At 40.1% G+C, this 18,271-nt stretch overlaps 1 protein-coding gene across 1 annotated transcript in view; it reads left to right on the forward strand.

Moving 5' to 3' along the window:
• Positions 1–18,271, forward strand: part of PKN2 (protein kinase N2) — a 162,134-nt gene that overhangs the window by 43,791 nt on the left and 100,072 nt on the right. The gene's annotated exons all lie outside the window — the stretch shown is intronic.

The raw sequence follows: 18,271 nt of genomic DNA on the forward strand, positions 1-18,271 counted from the left end.
GTTTTTTTTTTTGTTTTGTGTGGTGAGCCGAATTCCTACTACTGATGGTTTGGCAGACATTTGTTTTTTGCTTCAGATTGAGATATCAAAGGTGTCTTTTGTGAAGTCACAGCTCCTCGTACATTGATGTGGCCTTGCTCTCAGGGATAAGCCTAGTACTAGTGGAAGATAGATGTGTTAATGCTTCAACAGTATCATGGGGTTTTTTTATGCTCTCCTTCCCACCCTGTGAAATATTAATTTGAGTCCCTGGTCTGCATTGTCTCTGTTGTACTACATGGCCTTCAAAAGTGAGAGAGGCCAGTGTGATTTTATGACCAAAAGAAACAGGACTTCAGAGGTATTTTACATTTTAGAATATTTACTGCCGCAATTAATTCAAACTTCCTATAGGGACTCCTGAGACTAAACTGCAGTATGTCTGTCTTTCTTGTAGCTCTACCAAGCGTTCTGTAACTTGGCCACATGTGAAACAAGCTGTCATTGAGCCGCTGTAACTGCCCTGGTCATGCTCCCTGCCAGAGGACCACTCCCATGCATAGTCACAGCTCACCTTCAAGGAACTCTTGTTTTCATTACCTGCAACTTCATGAACTGGATTTAATGTCTTATGATTGGGATCACCATCTGCTTTTATTGTGTTGTAGTTTATACTGAAGACTGCTGTGTTTTGTATACCTTTTGGGCCTAGGCCTTATGTTGAACAGAAAAACAAAAGCTTCCTTAGATTTTCTCCCTGGGAATAATTAGAGAGTGAAGTGGTTTATGTATGATTTTTTTATTTGTTTTTTCCTTTTTGAATAATTTACTATTACAGTATTAGTCTGCATGCCTCAGTGTGTACACAAAGCAATGCTCTATTCAGATAACTAACATGGAAGGAAAATTTAGTTTTAAAATAGCTTTGAAAGCTTTGCTATTCTGCTGGTTATATTAGCAATGAACGTCATTGTGAAATAATTAAAATGCACATAAACATATCTGGCTGTTAAAGGGTTGCAATGCAAGCCAGTGTCTTTTAACCACTAGTCTGTTTATACAATACTGCTGTTTTATTGCTAAAACATGCAATGAAACCTGTAGAGATATTAAGAAGGCAGTTTCCCTTTTTTTTTATTTTTTTATTTTATTTTTAAACTTTCAAAGGAAAACGTGGCTTCTGGGTTTAGTCATACATGTGCAGCCACCATGGCACACGTTGCTTACCTTAAGTAACAGATTTCGGTAGGGTGTTTACTAATACTAGTACAGACAACATGACAAAACAAGAAAACTGAACCTTGACAAAGTTGTGGTGATATTTATGGACCTATCATCTGTGCTCCAGGACTTGACTGGAGTTAGCAGTGGATTTGGGGCCGACTCTCACACAAATTTTATGAGCTGTGTTGTACAATACAGGCTGGACCGTCACAATGACCAGCTGAAAGCCATAGTTTCATATAAGCCAGTTCATACCAACTCTGTGTGTGCTGGGTGAAAATAAAATACGTTGCATTGAAACACAGTGCATCATATTACAGTGCATATTAAAATGATTTTTGGTTTTTGCTGTGGAAAGAAAAAAAATACACATTGGGACAACTCCCGCGCGTTAAAAATTACATGTCCATGCACATCAGGGCATGCTAAAAACCATGCACGTAATGTAAATCTAGGCTCAAATCATAAATCATTTGCTAGCTTGGAATTACACAAGTGGTGGGAATTGCATAACATTAACATTTTCATTTTATATCCGTTTATAGTTAAGTGAAATATGAAATTTGGGCTCAATATTTAGCAATAGATACGTCCCTTAGTATTCCCCCACACTTCCTATTGTAAGTTGCAGTAAAAGTAGTATTCCTTAGAATGTCAAGTGCGTTCTGAAATCGGCAAGAAAGGCCTCAGGTTTTCCCTCCTACTTTTGTGTTTTTTTTTTTTTTTGTTTTTTTTTTCTTTCCTCCTGCCTTTTGGTAACCCCAGTTCCAAAAAAGTTGGCATGCTGTGTAAAATATACGTAAAGACAGAATGCAGTGACTTTCAAATCTAATAAACCAATATTTTATTCACAATTGAAAACCTGTCAGTTGTTTTAAACTGAGAAAATGTATCCTTTTTTATAAGAAAAAAAAAATAAACGGTAATTTTGAAATTTGTGGCAGCAACAGGTCTCCAAGTTGGGACAGGGCCATGTTTACCAGGGTGTAGCATCCCCTCTGTAAACGAGAGTTGAGAAGACCAATTGCTGGAGTTTTTGGAAAGGAATGTTGTCGCATTCTTTCCTGATGTAGGATCATAACTGCTCAACACTCCTGGGTCGTCTTTGTCGCCTTTTTTGTTTCAAGATGCTCCAAATATTTTCAATTGGTGAAAGGTCTGGGCTGCAGGCAGGCCAGTTAATCACCTGGACTCAACTGCATCTATTACAAAATGGGTTTGTAGCAGAAAAGTATTGTCATGCTGAAATATGCAAAGTCTTCCAGTGAAAGCATCATCTAGTCTAAAACCTGGATATATCTTTCAGCGTTGGTTCCTTTCCAGATGTGCAAGATGCTCATTCCATACACACTAATGCACCCCCATACCTTCAGAGACACAGGCTTTTTAACAAGCTGGGGGAGGGCTGCATCCTGCTGTGTGTCTATGGTTCATGGCTCCATAGTATGGCTTACTATGGGGACACCTAAAGAGGAGGAGCCAAGATCACCAGCAGGGGACAAGAGAAGAGGATCGGAGCCACTCTGTGCAATATCATTGCACAGAGCAGAAGAGTATAACATGTTTATCTTAATTTAAAAAAAAAATAGGCTTTAGTAACACTTGGCTTTGCTTCTGTGTTAATGGGCTCAAAGCCGTTTAATGCTTTGCACAGATGTGTACAAAACTGTACAATGTGTGCATCCGTACGCATCATTTTCTGTAGCCTTGTGAATGATCCCTTTTATCTGTAGTTTTAGGCAGTATATAAAAGCAGTCTGAAGGGCAACTTTGAAACCTGTATGTAAACTGAGCAGGTTTATGTAGCACCTGCCACAGTGTGATGAAAGGGTGGGGTGTGGCACCAGTTGTTTAGTGTGAAGCTGTAGCTCGCCAAGAAGATTTTTCCATTTACTGGATATCTTTAATCCAATACATTGTATATGCTATGAGGGTTAATCAGTATTTTGCAACTTTGGGTATTGTTTCAGTACACAAGTATGTGTTTGATCTACAAATGCCTCTTACTTGATACAGTAGGTGTTTTGGAGACCTGAATTGACTGCAACATTTTGAAACATAACCAAGGTTTTATCTAAATAATATGCTTGCTGACTTTTCTCTCTATCTACTTTGGATTTGAGCCTTCATTTGTTCTCTGCAAAGAGGGCAAATCTTCATACACATTTGGGAGTATCTGCAGTTTTTGATTTGGTCGTCACTGGTCTCATTTATGGAAGAATCCTGTATTTTGGGTGCTTTGTATTTTTGATGCCCATTAAGGTTCCCACTTGGCTAGTACTGGTATTGGCTTGACCAGTAAAAATGGGATTTTTCAGCGTTAATACAAATAGGTTACAAAGCCAAGACCCCCTTCCCCCACGTGAATTGGATGGCCTGAATGACCAAGAGCAGACATACACTTGTAAAGACATTAATGGAGAAACACCTGCGCTACCCTCTATACACTAATAGCCTAGGGTTGGGTTGCTGCTGTTTCCTAACTATACACCTGGATAGAGCACTGGTACAATAAACAAAATGGTGCTGCGCTTCCACACTATACACATATATACTGCTTATTCCAAACTAGGGTTAATAATGATCCCCTTATATGTTCTACTGTGTAAGATGATGAAATTTAATACTTATCAATACTGTGCAATCATATACAATGATATACCATATATAATAAACAAAAAATGGGAAAAAAAGTGAAACAAAAAAACACACTTGTGTCCCTAAACAGGGTGAAACAAAAAATGTCACTGAACCACACGTGATAAACACTTGGCATAAATGAATGCCCAAAAGGTGCAGTGAAACAATCGCTGACAAATGACACAATTGTGCCTACTACCCGGATATCAGGATCAGTGATACCTGTAAGTCCTGAAGGGGGATACCACCACTATTGTGATACCGAATCCGACTTGGAGGATTGAGTGGTCTGCTGCGCCTAATAGCATGAAGGCTTTTTGACCTGTGGAGTCGCTTCATGAAAGTGAGGGGGCAATCTTACTGGTGAAGGATCCCACTTTTTTTTTTTTTTTATCTGTAATATATTTATGGCTATTGCTGGAGTTTTCAATATATCCAGCTATATTGAAGATCACACAAGTGGACGATTGTTTTTGCTTTATATATAATTGGTGGCACTATATTTTGTGGACAATTTTGTATATAATTTGAAGTTGTCTTTATTTTTTAGAGTGTCACTATATTTAAATTTGTGCTTTCACTAGTCTGTTGGCTATAGAGCATTTAGTCCCAAGTTTGGGGACTTGAGCACGGAATATATACTTTTCTATGTGGGCACTTGTCACGTGTTGGTTGCACATTTATGTGGAAGGATTTTAATAGTTCTTGAACATTGTCTTTAGGCAGGTTAATTTATCCTGAGTCTTATTGTGCCTATATGAACAATAGTGTCATTTGTCAGTGATTGTTTCACTGCACCTTTTGGGCATTCATTTAAGTGTTTATCACGTGTGGTTCAGTGACATTTGTTGTTTCACCCTGTTTAGGGACACAAGTGTGTTTTTGTGTATTGTGTGTGTTTTTTTGTTTCTCTTTTTTTCCCATTTTTTGTTTTATATATGGTATATCATTGTATATGATTGCACGATATTGATAAGTATTGATTTGCATCATCTTTTATATAGTAGAACATATAAGGGGATCATTATTAACCCTATTTTGGAATAAGCAATATATAGAAGTATAGTGTGGGATTGTTTATAGTAAAGAAATTGGCATGCTTTTAATATCAATTTAAATGCATTTTTAGGGAATAATGTTAGCACATCAGTTTGAGTTTGAAATATCTAAATTAGATCTAATATGGGCTTTTGTGTGATTTCCTATGTCGAATAAGAAATGACTCCAGCTGTTTTAAAGCATTTGTTTGGAGCACAGATTTTGGCCATGCTTCTGTTGTATTAGCCCATTGGCCAAGTGGCAGGGTGTTTTTGTGACCCCTCTCCACCTTTTGGGGACCCTGTTGTGTGTAGCTGTACTTGGGGAAACCTGTCATAGTGTGACATCCGCTATCTCTGATTCAGGTGTGTGGACATATTCCATTGTGTTAAAGGACCCAGGCCTTGCTTGTTTTCATACCTGAATATCATGGCTTCATTGTAGTAGTTTCATTTTCCTTCAGAAAGATTTCTCTCAATTTCCGTGCCAGACCATGCTTGGAATAATTTTAACAGACCTGTTTTTTCACTGCTGTTAAATATTGCACTGAAGTTTACGGATGGAATTCTGCTTTCTTTGAGTATATATGGTGCTGCTTTTTGAATTTAATTGGTAAATGGAGAAGAAAAACATTTCCCCAGGACTGCTGAATAAGCGTTTTCATACTATTCGTTTCAGGAATAATACTCCCCTGTAAACCATTTGGTTTTAATATGTGTATACTGCCGTTCCTTGTATAATCAAGCCCTTCACCTTTCTGTAATTTTGAGAGGTTTCCAAATCAAAATAGTGTTTATTTTCTAGATTAAGCAGTGAGCAATTGCTTATACATCTAAAACAAAATCATTCGGCACTTGTAGAATTGGTTAAAACACAGAACAACCTAAAAACAGGGCAAGTTAATCAAGTGCCTTGATAATTTTTCAAGGTGTAGGATTTTCTTAATGGGTTAAAACACTTGTTAATCAGGTTAAATATTGCCAATCCAGCTGGCATTGTAATGGGCAGCACATAACATGCTGTTTAGTGCCTAACAATTTAAACACTTGTGGACCGGTCGCCCACAATGTACTGCAGATGTGCGGCTCATGCAGGCAAAGCAACGTACTGTATGTCACTGCCTGCTTCTGGGTTTAGGGTGTACACACCCGCCTGCCAACAGCTGCTGTGCTAGTACACCGCGGGAGATTGTCAGCAAGTCCTGTCCAATGTTTCATGGCTGAGACCTGCTGATCAGCAGAGTCCAATCACAGCCCTGTGTTGAAATTCAATACAGGGTTCTGTACAGGGGGAAAAAAAACCTCCTTTTTTCTCATTCCTGCAAAGCAGATCAAGAGAGCAGTTCCGTAATGCACACATTTAATTCTCTGAACACCCTAGATATTAACCTCTTCCCAGCCAGTGTCATTAGTACAGTGACAGTCTAAATTATCTGTGATCGCTATATTGTCATTGGTGATGTCAGTGGCAGTTGGTCAGTTTCCCAATATAGTCTGTCAGTTTGCCCGCCACACTATTGCAGTCTCATTATAAGTTACTGATCACCGCCGTGACTTTGCTTTTTCCTGTTCCTCCTCCATATTTCATATTTCACAGCACTTTCAGTGTTGCATACAGCACCATCTCATCTCCCCCCCCCCCTTAATCCCACACCCCCTCCAACATAAAGGTGAAACTTCTAATTGTTTGTGCCACACTCTGTGTAATATACCATCTCGCTTGACATTTATAGTTCATTTTGATTGTGTTCATATTAATCAACCCATGTGTTAATTTTTAAATATGTTTTTTGTTGCTCATTCAGTCCCCCCCCCCCCCCCCCAACTCTTTTTCCCATTTTTCTAAGAACGGAGGATCAGATCCCACCAATTCAGTAAGGATCTTGTAGATCCTAGAGGTGGCATGTTTTTGAACTATATTTGAACTCAACATTTTTTCCAATGGGTACTTGTTCTCCGGCATCCTCAATGGTTGTGGGAGTACTGAGACAAAATGTCTTAGTTTGTAATACCTCCATTCATCTAATGTGCAAAATAAATCTTTACTCTCTCTAAATCGTGAAAAGTGTGCAACTTCCCCTTATCTACTATATCCTTTAAACATGCATTTCTGTCTTTAATTCATTTCCCTAAAATATTGTCTCTCCCTGTTGGGAAAATACTCAGTTCCCACCAGAGGAATCAATATTGAATTCTACGTCCAACCCATTTGCTTGTGCATTGCATGCTAAACTCTTAATACCTTTCCGTGTCAATGTGTTAATATTTTTGCCCACTGACTAAAACTTTTGTGGTATCCAAATAATTCTCTCTAATTGTGCTTTTACTTAATATACCTTCCATTTTTACCCAACATTTCCCTTGTGAATTATATTTCCAGTCTACAATTTGTGATATCACCAAAATATAGTATTTTGTTAAATTGGGCAGGTTTAACCCCCCTTTCCCTTTTTTATTACACAAGAGATTATGTTTAATTATTGGTTTCTTTTTAGCCCATATAAACCTGAGCTTCTTCTAAATAACTTCCCAACCCTGTCTTGTACCGTTATACATTTTCAAAAACCGTGAAAGGACCCATTGACCTTTTACAGCTGCTGACGGGCCGTTACATAGCCCTTTTATCCACATGAACATTTTGGGCCCTAATCCTATAACTTCTAGCGTAACTCTCATAAATCTCCAATCTACCCTGTCAAAAGCTTTTTCAGCATCAATCGACAGGAGTATTGTTGGCAACTTCTCTCTCCTTGCTTTTTGTTTGAGTAATGATCTTAGACCATTGTCCCTCCCTTCTCTGCCAGGAATAAATCCCACTTGGTCCAAGATTCTTCAAGAATTGTTATATCCGCTTGCAGTGATTCTTCTTTTATTCCCAGCCCCTCTCCTAACGCATTCATATATGTACAAATTTTAGGGACCAATAATTTAAATTTCTTATAATAGCTCACAGTGTATCCATTGGGGCCTAGGCTCCTTCCTCCTGCCACACTCTTCAGAGCTATGATAATTTCCTCTTGGGAGATGGCTCTTTCTAAGGCCAGTAACTTTTCTTCTGATATTCTTGGTAAACCAGCCACCTTTAAGTATTCCTGCTTTTTCCCTCTTTTCTTCCTCTGTAACTTTCTGGTTATTAGAATTCACACAACATACTGTAATATTTTTGGAACGTACTGGCAATATCAGTGATGTAATACACCAATTCTCCTTTCTCATCTTTAATTTTTTCTATAAAATTCTTTGATTTCTTTTCACTTAATTTTTTCATTAGATATTTTCCTGGTCTAGTCCCCCACTGGTTTTTCTTTTGCGACCCTATTGAAAATTCTTCTCGTTTCCTGTTGCATGAGATCTTTTAATTCTTCTCTTTTAAGAGTTATCATCTGATGTATATCTGAGTCCAATTTCTTTTTATGTGTCTGTTCTAGTTTATAGAACTCCTCCATCACCAGTTTTATTTTTTTTTTTCCAAGTCTTTCTTTTTTTTCCCGGCCCCTGATGAAATCAGGATTCCCCTGATATAAGCCTTTAGTGCCTCACAGATAGTATAAGAAAAAGGAGAGGAGACCAAGCGGAAGGGGTCCTCAGGTCAAAGGGGTCCACATGAGGACAAACAGTGGCTTAATGAATAAACCAATAGCAACCATTTATTGCAGCATAATAAGCAGACATAAAAATACAACAAATAAGGGATAAAGACCTCACCACCACCAACAGATCCAAAGGATGGAAATGACGTGGTCATCTGGGATGACGCCATGCGCAAAGGAGTCCCGACACTGCGGTGTAGACACAAGGCCTATGAGGAGGATAAAGTTCATGCACTATAAGATGTAATATAAGAGAAGAAAAGCCATGAGAAGTTGTTTCATATGATAATGAAGGACACAGATAAAGCTGATTGGACTGTATCCTGTACATCTAGCCTTTTAGAAATAGGTGATTATTACACAATCATAATTTGGACAACAGGAAGGAGAAAAATTGAATGCATGTGTCCATGATGGTACCATAGATAGTAGTTCTCAGGCCATATATGAATTGAATATAGTGAAGAACTGGATGATACCACTCGTCCAAAGATATAGCTGTACATGAGCTCATGTAAATAGTTGAATGGAGGCAGGTCAGGGCATTCCCCCCCCATAGCAAAACCCAACCAGGGAATGCAGGGTATAGTAAGTATTCCAATTGCAGCAATAATTGCGGTATCAATTATAAAATTTGCACCAGTTGGTTTTCACACACAACCGTTTCTGGAACTCAGATGGTGTTAGATACACATAATGTATAGCTGGAATTAAAAGTCATTAGATTGTTAATGAAAACCCTGGTCTCACCATCTTCAGCCCTCCATGTATGATGAAAACTGCCATTCTACAATCATGCCACACATGTAATGAATTAGCTATTACCTGCAGATAGTCCAAAAGTAAATGACATACATATATATGTGATTTGTGGGAAAGTATTTCCAAACCTGCCACTTGCCAAACGCTGATGCAGAGTGTGCAGTGGTACAAGCCAATCCTTCGGTACCATATAGGGGCTTGCAAAGTCTTCAGCAATATAGCAAAGGTGAGTATCCCCAAAATGATTGACGTTGGTGCAGAGTATGCAGCGGTGCGAGCCAGGTCATGGATGGTGTGGAGGCGTTTGCAGAGTATTCGGCAGAGCGGCTGGGTAAATGATTCGTGGTGGATAGCGTGGGAGACCAGGTATAATGCAGAGAATATGCGCAGGGAAGTTGTCCAGCGTGGTGTGTGTCGGTCAGCTGGGACTACGCAGGCACCGGCGTCATCCGGAAGTGACGTAACGCATTTTGCCCAGCGAGTCAGATCTGAAGAAGATTCCTCAAACTCCAGTTTTTCCTAAACCTGAGCTTGTAATATTTCCTCCTTCCTGTTCCGCTCCCACTGACTTCACCATTGAGATCAACAGCACAACTATTGGTCCTTCCACACATGCGAGGGTGCTAGGTGTTATCCTAGACTCCAACCTCTCCTTCAGCCTCCACATCCAGTCACTGGCTAAATCTTGCTGTCTTAACACCATAAAACAACTAATTCACTCCTTAGTTATCTCCTGCCTTGACTACTGCAACTCTCTCCTCACTGGATTATCTCTACATAGGCTATCCCTTCTTCAGTCTAGTATGAATGCTGCTACTAGACTAATGCACCTTACTAACCAATCCATGACTTCTGCCCCTCTCAGCCAATCTCTTCACTGGCTTCTCCTACCCTATCGTATAAAATTCAAAATACTAACCACAACATACAAGGCCGTCCGCAACATTGCCCCCAGCTACATCACCAACCTCATCTACATATATCGCCTAAATTGTCCTCTCCACCCAGGATCTCCTTTCTCTCCTAGCTCCCTTGTTACCTCCTCCCACGCTCTCCTCCAGAGCCTCTCCCATCCTCTGGAACTCCCTGCCCCAGAATGTCCAGGCAGCTCCTACCCTGGCCACCTTTTAGGCGATCCTTGAAAACTCATTTATTCAGGGAAGCCTACCGTAGCTCCACCTAAGAACTGTACTTGAGTCACTTCCATCAGATCATCCCCTGCAGCTATTACGTTTTTGTTCAATCTCCCCTTTCCTTTAGATTGTAAGCTCCATAAGCAGGGCCCTCCTATTCCTTCTGTTTTGTAATCGTACTGTCCCCATTTATATTGAAAAGAGCTGCGTACTATTGGCGCTATATAAATCCTGTATAATAATAGAAATAAAAATTCCAGTATATATACCATAGAATGTAGAAGCTATAACTTTCATGCAGACCAATTATTATACGCTTATTGGGAATATTTTGTAATTATGCATGTAGCAGAATACATTTTGGCCAAAATTTATGAAATACTAATTTTTCTTCTTTTTTTTCTTTCTTATTAGATGTTTTATAGATGTAAGTTTAAAAAAAATAAATAAATAAATTTTTCCTCCAGAATTATCACTTTTTTTTATTTACCATATTTTTTGCTCCATAAGATGCACCTGACCATAAGACGCACATAGGTTTTAGAGGCAGAAAACAGGAAAAAAAAAAAGACCAGAGACTGCGGACAGCACAGGGATGACCAGAGACTGCGGACAGCACAGGAGATGACTGCTGACCTTTGGGGAGGGGGGAGGGAGCGGGTACCTGAATTTGACAGGTACCCACTCTTACTTCCGCTGAGTTCTTTGATCTTACCTGTTCCTCTATCCAGCTGCGCGCTGTCTTCCCGGCTTCTGTAGTGTCGGCGCTCGGCATGACAGCCGGGTTCCCAGTGCGCATGGGCGAGAAGAACTTGTGCTTTGTGATTGGTCCGGCGGCTTCTGGGATCTGTCATGTGTCCCAGGTACCGCCTTACCATTCACAAAAAGCACCGCTTCTTGCGCATGCACACTTGGCACCCAGCTGTCAAGCCCAGCGCCCACACTACAGAAGCCGGGAAGACAGCGCGCCGCTGGATCGAGGAACAGGTAAGATCAAAGAACTCCGCAGAAGTAAGAGCGGGTACCTGTCAAATTCAGGTACCCGCTCCCCACCTCCCCAAAGGTCAGCAGTCATCTCCATAAGGTCACGCTGCAGAGCTGAGCGGCCGGCCCGGTATTCTGACACAGCGGCAGTGGAAATACCGGACCGGCTGCTCCATATTTGCTCCATAAGACGCACTGACATTTTCCCCCCCCTTTTTGGGGGGAAAAAAAGTACGTCTTATGGAGTGAAAAATACGGTATTTATTTTTTTATGTTGCAAAAAAACAAAACAAAACTCTGGTGATCAAATGCCATCAAAAGAAAGCTCTATTTGTGTAGGGGAAAAAGATATACATTTTGTGTGGTGGGGTGGGGGGGTGCATTTGTTCAGACATGCAACATTGTACCCAGTTACCAGTTAAAAGTAGTGCACTGCGGTATAGCAAAAAATGGCAAGGTCATGAAGGGGTTAAAATCTTCCAGAGCTTAAGTGCTTGATATGCTTACATATCTTTCCCCTCTCTGCATCAACTTCATTGTCAGCACATAGGAGAGCCCATAATGCTACCATTGCACCTTGGGACTTTCTCTTTTACCAGTTTAAGATCTCAGCAGTGACATGAGAAATGATTGCCAAGTTAACGAAGTATCAATTATGAGAACAGTCAGTGTAAGTCCTGGTCAAACCCCTTGTTTGCACATAACCTTAAAAGGTCAGTAAAAAGGATTTCCATTTTTGGTAGTGTGTGAAAACACCTGACGACAATTTCTGCACACCTACTGTTTCCATTCTCAGAGGCTCTTTCTCATTGTTGAATTTTTTGGTTATATCTAATATAGAGAAGTAAGCTCCCAGGTGCATGGGAAGATCATTATGGTGGGGACATATCATTCCTGGAGCATACCAAAAAATTTGTAAGGCTAGGTTCACACCCGTGCTGGTGGCTTCTGCTGCGGGACTCTCAACTGCTCCCTCAGCTGCAACCTCCCGCACAGGTGAAACGCAGGAGATGCGAGCGGGTGCCGATAATCTTAATGGCGCACCACCTGCACTATGTACTGCTCTATACTTGCGGTTCCTGTTCAGGCTGTGACTTCAAAAATAGTGCAGGGACCTTTTTAATGCAGCATGGTAACCTATTCAAATGAATGAGCTGCCGTGCCTGCTCAAACTGTGCCTGAAAATATAGATTGGAAATCATTAAAGTTTTTTAGTTTATTATCCGATTATTGCGATCTCTGACTGTAAAGAAACCGAGGGCTTCTACCAGGCCTTGGCTATCATCTGTTTGGCAGCCAGGAAAAGATACATTGCCCGTTTTTGTTGATTGGCGTAAAGACCTGGAATTGAGCAATGAAAGAGAGCTAGCTTAGTATCTTTAGTACTATAAGTTGTAACAGGGTTTTGTAGTGTTTATTTATTTTTTTTGTTCCAAAAAATCTGGACGAAAATGGTTTCGAACAAGACCACCATCTCTGTAGTAAATTGCCACACCCCTATAAACATCTAGCTTTTATTTATTTTTTCCCCAACCGATATGAGAAGCTGAAAGAAACAAATGATGGCTACAGCGTGGTTATCCAGTTCTAGGAGGGCATCATATGATGTCCTCCCAGAACAGGCCCTCCCATGTGCTCCCAGCAGCACGTACCCGGTGATTTCCATGATCGCTGTGTCCTGTCACAGCATCAGGGCAGTACTGCCGATTAACTGGCAGCTGTCAGAGCAGATCGGCACTGATTATCAGTGACCATTATTGCTGCATATCAGTGCTTCCTCATCAATGTCCACCAGTGCCACGTTATCCGTACCACCTCATCAGTGCTGCCCATCTGTGCAGCCTCATCAGCGCACATCAGTGAAGGAGAAAAATTACCTATTTGCAAAATTTTATAATAGAAACCAAATTTTTTTTTTCAAATTTTTTGCTCTTTTTTTTTTTTATGGCGCAAAAAATAAAACACCCAGTTGCAATTAAATACCATACCAATAGAAAGCTCTATTTGAATGACAATTGTTTGGTCATGCATCACTGTACCTGAAATTTATATTAAATTTTATGAAATTTTTATCTTTTTTTCACACAGTGTGACAGCACTGATAGCTGACCTTGGCAAGCAGGGGGTAAAAGTGCCCGTTAGGCAGACTTTTCTGTGTGTGACCGAAGGGGTATGGAAACGACTAAAAGCCTTAACATGAAATGCAGAGCACTTGCATGAACTGCCTACCTGTTTGTAGGATGAATGTCAAAGTCCCTCCTGTGCAGACAAGGCAAACTGCTGGCATTTTTTTCACATATAAAAAGGTGCATCTGAAATCCAGCAATGTAACAAGTTTTTTGCCGCTCAGTGTTTTTGTATGGTGCAATTGTCTTGCCTGTGGTTTGCATTCTCGTTCTGATTAGTGAAAGGTGTTCAGGAAGGAAAAGGCATGCTGGGAAAGGGAAGTGCATCTTTGATCCTCAGCTTTTGAGAAAACAAGAATGAATGGGCCCACTTTTTCTTCTTCTATTGAGGAAAGACTTGTTTAACTCTGTACAAGCAGAACTGCAGCTAAATACACACTTCAGATACATATAGTGTTTGTTTTAATGGTTTAAAAACAGAATATGTATTTCTCTTGTGACACATGGGATGTAGGGACTGCTCCTTTTTTACTGCAGGTTACTTAAAATGCAATGCTTTCATTTTGTACTTCTTCACTAGAACTTAGAATAGTAGAAGGAGGTACAGAATAGGGCTCTTGCATTGAACATAAAATAAGGGAGAACACAGGGATGATGGTACTCCTAAGCCATTCAGGGTCTGCCTCTTCCACTTGTGCTGAAAAGGAGCATGGTTGTGGAGAGCAGAGGGATAACCTAATCGATCAATCAAGTGCTCTTATTCTCAACTCCTTGGGCAGTATTGTGATCAAGCAGTATTATATAACTGCAATAAAGTGAGTTTACCAGCCTGACTGTTGGGCAGGGTTGTGTAAATCTCATGCGTGTGTGTGTGTGTTTTTGTATTAAAAAAAAAAAACCCCACAATGTATACCCAGATTAAGCCGGAATAACATGACCGCCCATAATATGACCCAATAATGAGTAGGTCCTCCTTTTGCTACCAAAACAGCCTTGACCCATTGAGATGTGGAATCCACTAGACCTCTGAAAGTATGGTGTGGTGTATGGCACCAAGCAGTCAGTAGGAGACCTGTATTGTGGGAGGTGAGGCCTTTTTTTTGCAGCACATCCCACAGATGCTCGATTTTTGGATTGAGATCTGGAAAATTTGGAGGCCAAGTGGTCACCTCAAAAATCTTCTTTCATTGCTTCATGGTCCAGTTTTAATGCTTATGTGCCCATTGTAGGTGCTTTTGGCTGTGGACATGGGTCAGCATGGGCAGTCTGACCGGTCTATGGCTACACAGCCCATACGCTACACACTGATGCCCTGTGTGTACCGACACCTTTATATCTGAATCAGTATTAACTACTTTTTAGGCAATTTTAGCTACAGTAGCTCCTCTATTGGATCGCACTACACAGGCCAGCTTTTGCTCCCCATGTGCATCAGTGAGCCTTGCCTACTCATGACCGTGGCTTTTTTTTTTTTTTTTTTTCTCCCCCTTTTTTTTGTGGTAGGTCCTGACCACTACAGACCAGGAACATCCCAGAAGAACTGTGGTTTTGGAGTTGCTCTGATCCAGTTGTCTAGCCATTAGCGTTTGGGCCATGTGCTTTCAACACCTCAGCTTCTGGGACATCATGCTCACTTGCCTAATAATATGGAGAGTTTTTCCAATCCAATACATCAGGCTGAGTTCCACATTAATCACTTCATTCTTGGTTTAAGAACTGGAATGGAGGATTCTGGGAGTTTCCACTATCCGTTTCCCCTACTCTTCTACTTTTTCATTGATTCACTAGGAAACATCACTCACACTTTGGGACATGTATAAGATTACTACCCTGTGATCCTTCACTTTCTGGGAGCCAGTCTAAATATCCCTGCGCTCAGAGTCCTGAAACACGGAAGAATGGCAGCAATCCAACAATGTACAACATAATCTTTCTACAGCTCCCTCTGTTAATAGTGAAGGCGCTCCCACTGTTGGCTTTTTATGGTGTGTAGGGAATTGTATTACTTTAATACACAGATTTCAGGTAATTAAAGTAGTGATATTAAAAAATTGTACATAGTTGATTTTTAAAGAATACATAACTAATGTAAAGGCTGCACAATATGCTCTTCTAATGAGAAGGCATTTTAGAAGGTTCCATAGAAGCTGGTCTTAAAGTTCCCTGTTTCACCTTCTTGGACCATATGAGGTGGTGTCAAAGTTTTGAGACTAGTTTTGTAACACGCCAAAAGATAGCAGCACAAGGCTTCAGGCACAGTTAGTCAGGGAACACCGACCTTCATAAGTCAGTGTGCCAAAGGCATCATCCTGTGTACATCGGGAGCTGTACAATTGGTGCTATTCTGACCACGTGCATTACCATGTCTGCTTTTTCAGCATGGATAGCAAGTTAGAACAAAGAGCAAACGTGAAATTTTGCATGAACTGGGCAAATCTGCCAGAGATTTTTTACCTAATTCGGCAAGTTTAGGGTGATGCTGCAATTAGTCGTTTGGGGTGTTTTGAGTGGCAAGGGCAGAAGAACATCACTGGGAGGCTAAAGATCAGGAAGACCTTCAACAAGCCCAACCCCCATAAATGCCCTTTTCCTGAAGATGGTCCAACTCAAATGTTACCGTTTTGACAACATTGTGTTGATCCAACTATTTTGCCCAGTTTCACAGGGAATGTCATGTTTGCATGGCAATGGTTCCCTTCATCCACCATCTTTTTTTATTTCAGATACTGAGGTTAGTGCTTGCCAGCAGATATTTATATGAAGCTTCTATGTCTGGGTTTACAGTTGATCAGTATTTTGCATATTCAGTATGTGCAGTGTTATATTAATTTTTATAGCTGTAGCTCTCAAATAATGTTTATATTATGCCTTTCTACATTTGCACTAGTAATCTTCATCTTGCATGTTTTAGTGGTAGATTATCACACATCTCTGCTTTTTTGCCTTTTTTAGTTTTCGTTATAGAAAAGTTAAGCATAATGATAGTCTTTTAAATAGGCATATTTAGCCTTTCAAACAGGTTGATGATGGAAGTTGTTTGGTTGCCATTCACAGCTGCTCCACATTCAGCCTGCTTCCATTTTGTTAAATTCCATCTATAGTGGCAAAATACTTTGGCAGGAAGCAGTTTTGCTAAGCACCTATGTTCTACAGGTCTCCATGGAGCTTGTGATTTGGCCCAATTTTTTATCTGTTCGGCATTTTGTTCTCTGTACATTTTATTAGAAGTTCTTCTAATGATTTAACTAGTAGACCAACTCTATAGATGCACTAATATCAGATATTTAAAGTCACTGCATACACTTTAATTTTATACCATTAGTATTGTAATAGTAATTCAAATGATGGTTTGATAATTCTTAAAGCTTACTTCAAAAATCTCCTTTCATGCTGAATGCGGCCTTTCCGCTGACCATAGTTTCCTCATTAGAAAGCGCAACTAACTTTTTTTTTTTTTTTCTTTTTCTAAGGAATACACATTCCATGGTTACCTTGCTGCGTGAAGGCAGTGATGGCACGTGTAGTACAATTCCTGTACTGACTGTGCCTCCTGAAATTACTTTTTTTTTTTTTTTGAGCACCTCTACTATATAGTGTTCAAAAGGCAGACTCTGTGAAACTGGCGACACGACAGTGCATAGTCACAAGGCATATTCAGTATACGTCCCAGCATTCAAGGAAAGAAGTGTAGGATCCTTTTTTTTTAAAAAAAATAAGATTCAAAATTGAAAATCATTTAAATTGATAGACTAGAAATAATTAAAATTCAGTGTGGAAACAAATATGATTTACATCTTCACCATAGATGACACTTTTTTTTTTCTTTTCTTTTTTTTCTTTATCCGTAACGTTATCCGTAATGTAGGAAACAGCCTTAACCAGTGTGGTGTTTATTGAATAGGGGAATTTTGGCTTACAAAACCTTTTTATCTCATTGTTTACGGAAAAGCATATTGAATTAGTAGCCGCTTGTAATGATATGCAGCACAGTAATATATACTTTGTTGCCTTGGTCGCACAGTATTTTGGTCTGACTCTTCCATGTCTTTAAAGGTCAGCATGTTCACTACTGTAGGGCATCTGACCTTGCTTCAAGAAGTGCACAAGACAGTGTTATTTTCTGGATTGATGAACAGGAACAAATTGAATACTGTGCTGCTGTAGTCCCTTTCAGTTGAAACATTGGCTTACTTTTTTTTTTTTTTTTTCTTACATTTCTATTTCACCATTCTTACTAGACTTGTAAAATACTTTCTGTTTAATATCTCCTCTTTATTAAGGGCCCATTCACATTAGGTGTGGTGGGACTGCGTTGGGCAGCTATTCCAACGCAGTCTTCGCAAAAGACAAGACCTTGCAGATTGCTTTGTCTCCTATGTGCCCAGTTCACACCCCCCAAGTTGGATACTTTTTCCCCACTGCAGTGCGAGGCAATCCCTTGCAGTAACCGATAAAACTTTATGAAATGTCCTTGTGTGACATTTCATGTAACACCAAGGTTTACAAAAAAAAAAGTGGTGTGCCATGATTTGGCGCATTGACACTGCAGTTCTCCCCGCTGCATCATATCACCCGCTTAGAACCTATTTACACTTTCTTCAATTTCAGCACACAGTACAGCGCCTACCATATCAACATGCTTTTTTCTGATGCTTCAGCAAATGGTGTGTGTGTGTGTTGATTTTTCATTTTTTTTTTTTTAAAGGGGCCCAGTGGAACCCCAGCTCAATAGTACATCACACGTTTAGGACCCATTTACACTTTCTTCAATTTCAGCACACAGTACAGCACCTACC

The sequence above is a fragment of the Staurois parvus genome, unplaced genomic scaffold (genome assembly GCF_062004578.1).
Source record: "Staurois parvus isolate SC_StPar_1 unplaced genomic scaffold, SC_StPar_1.0 ptg000066l, whole genome shotgun sequence".
Taxonomy (NCBI): Eukaryota; Metazoa; Chordata; class Amphibia; order Anura; family Ranidae; genus Staurois; species Staurois parvus.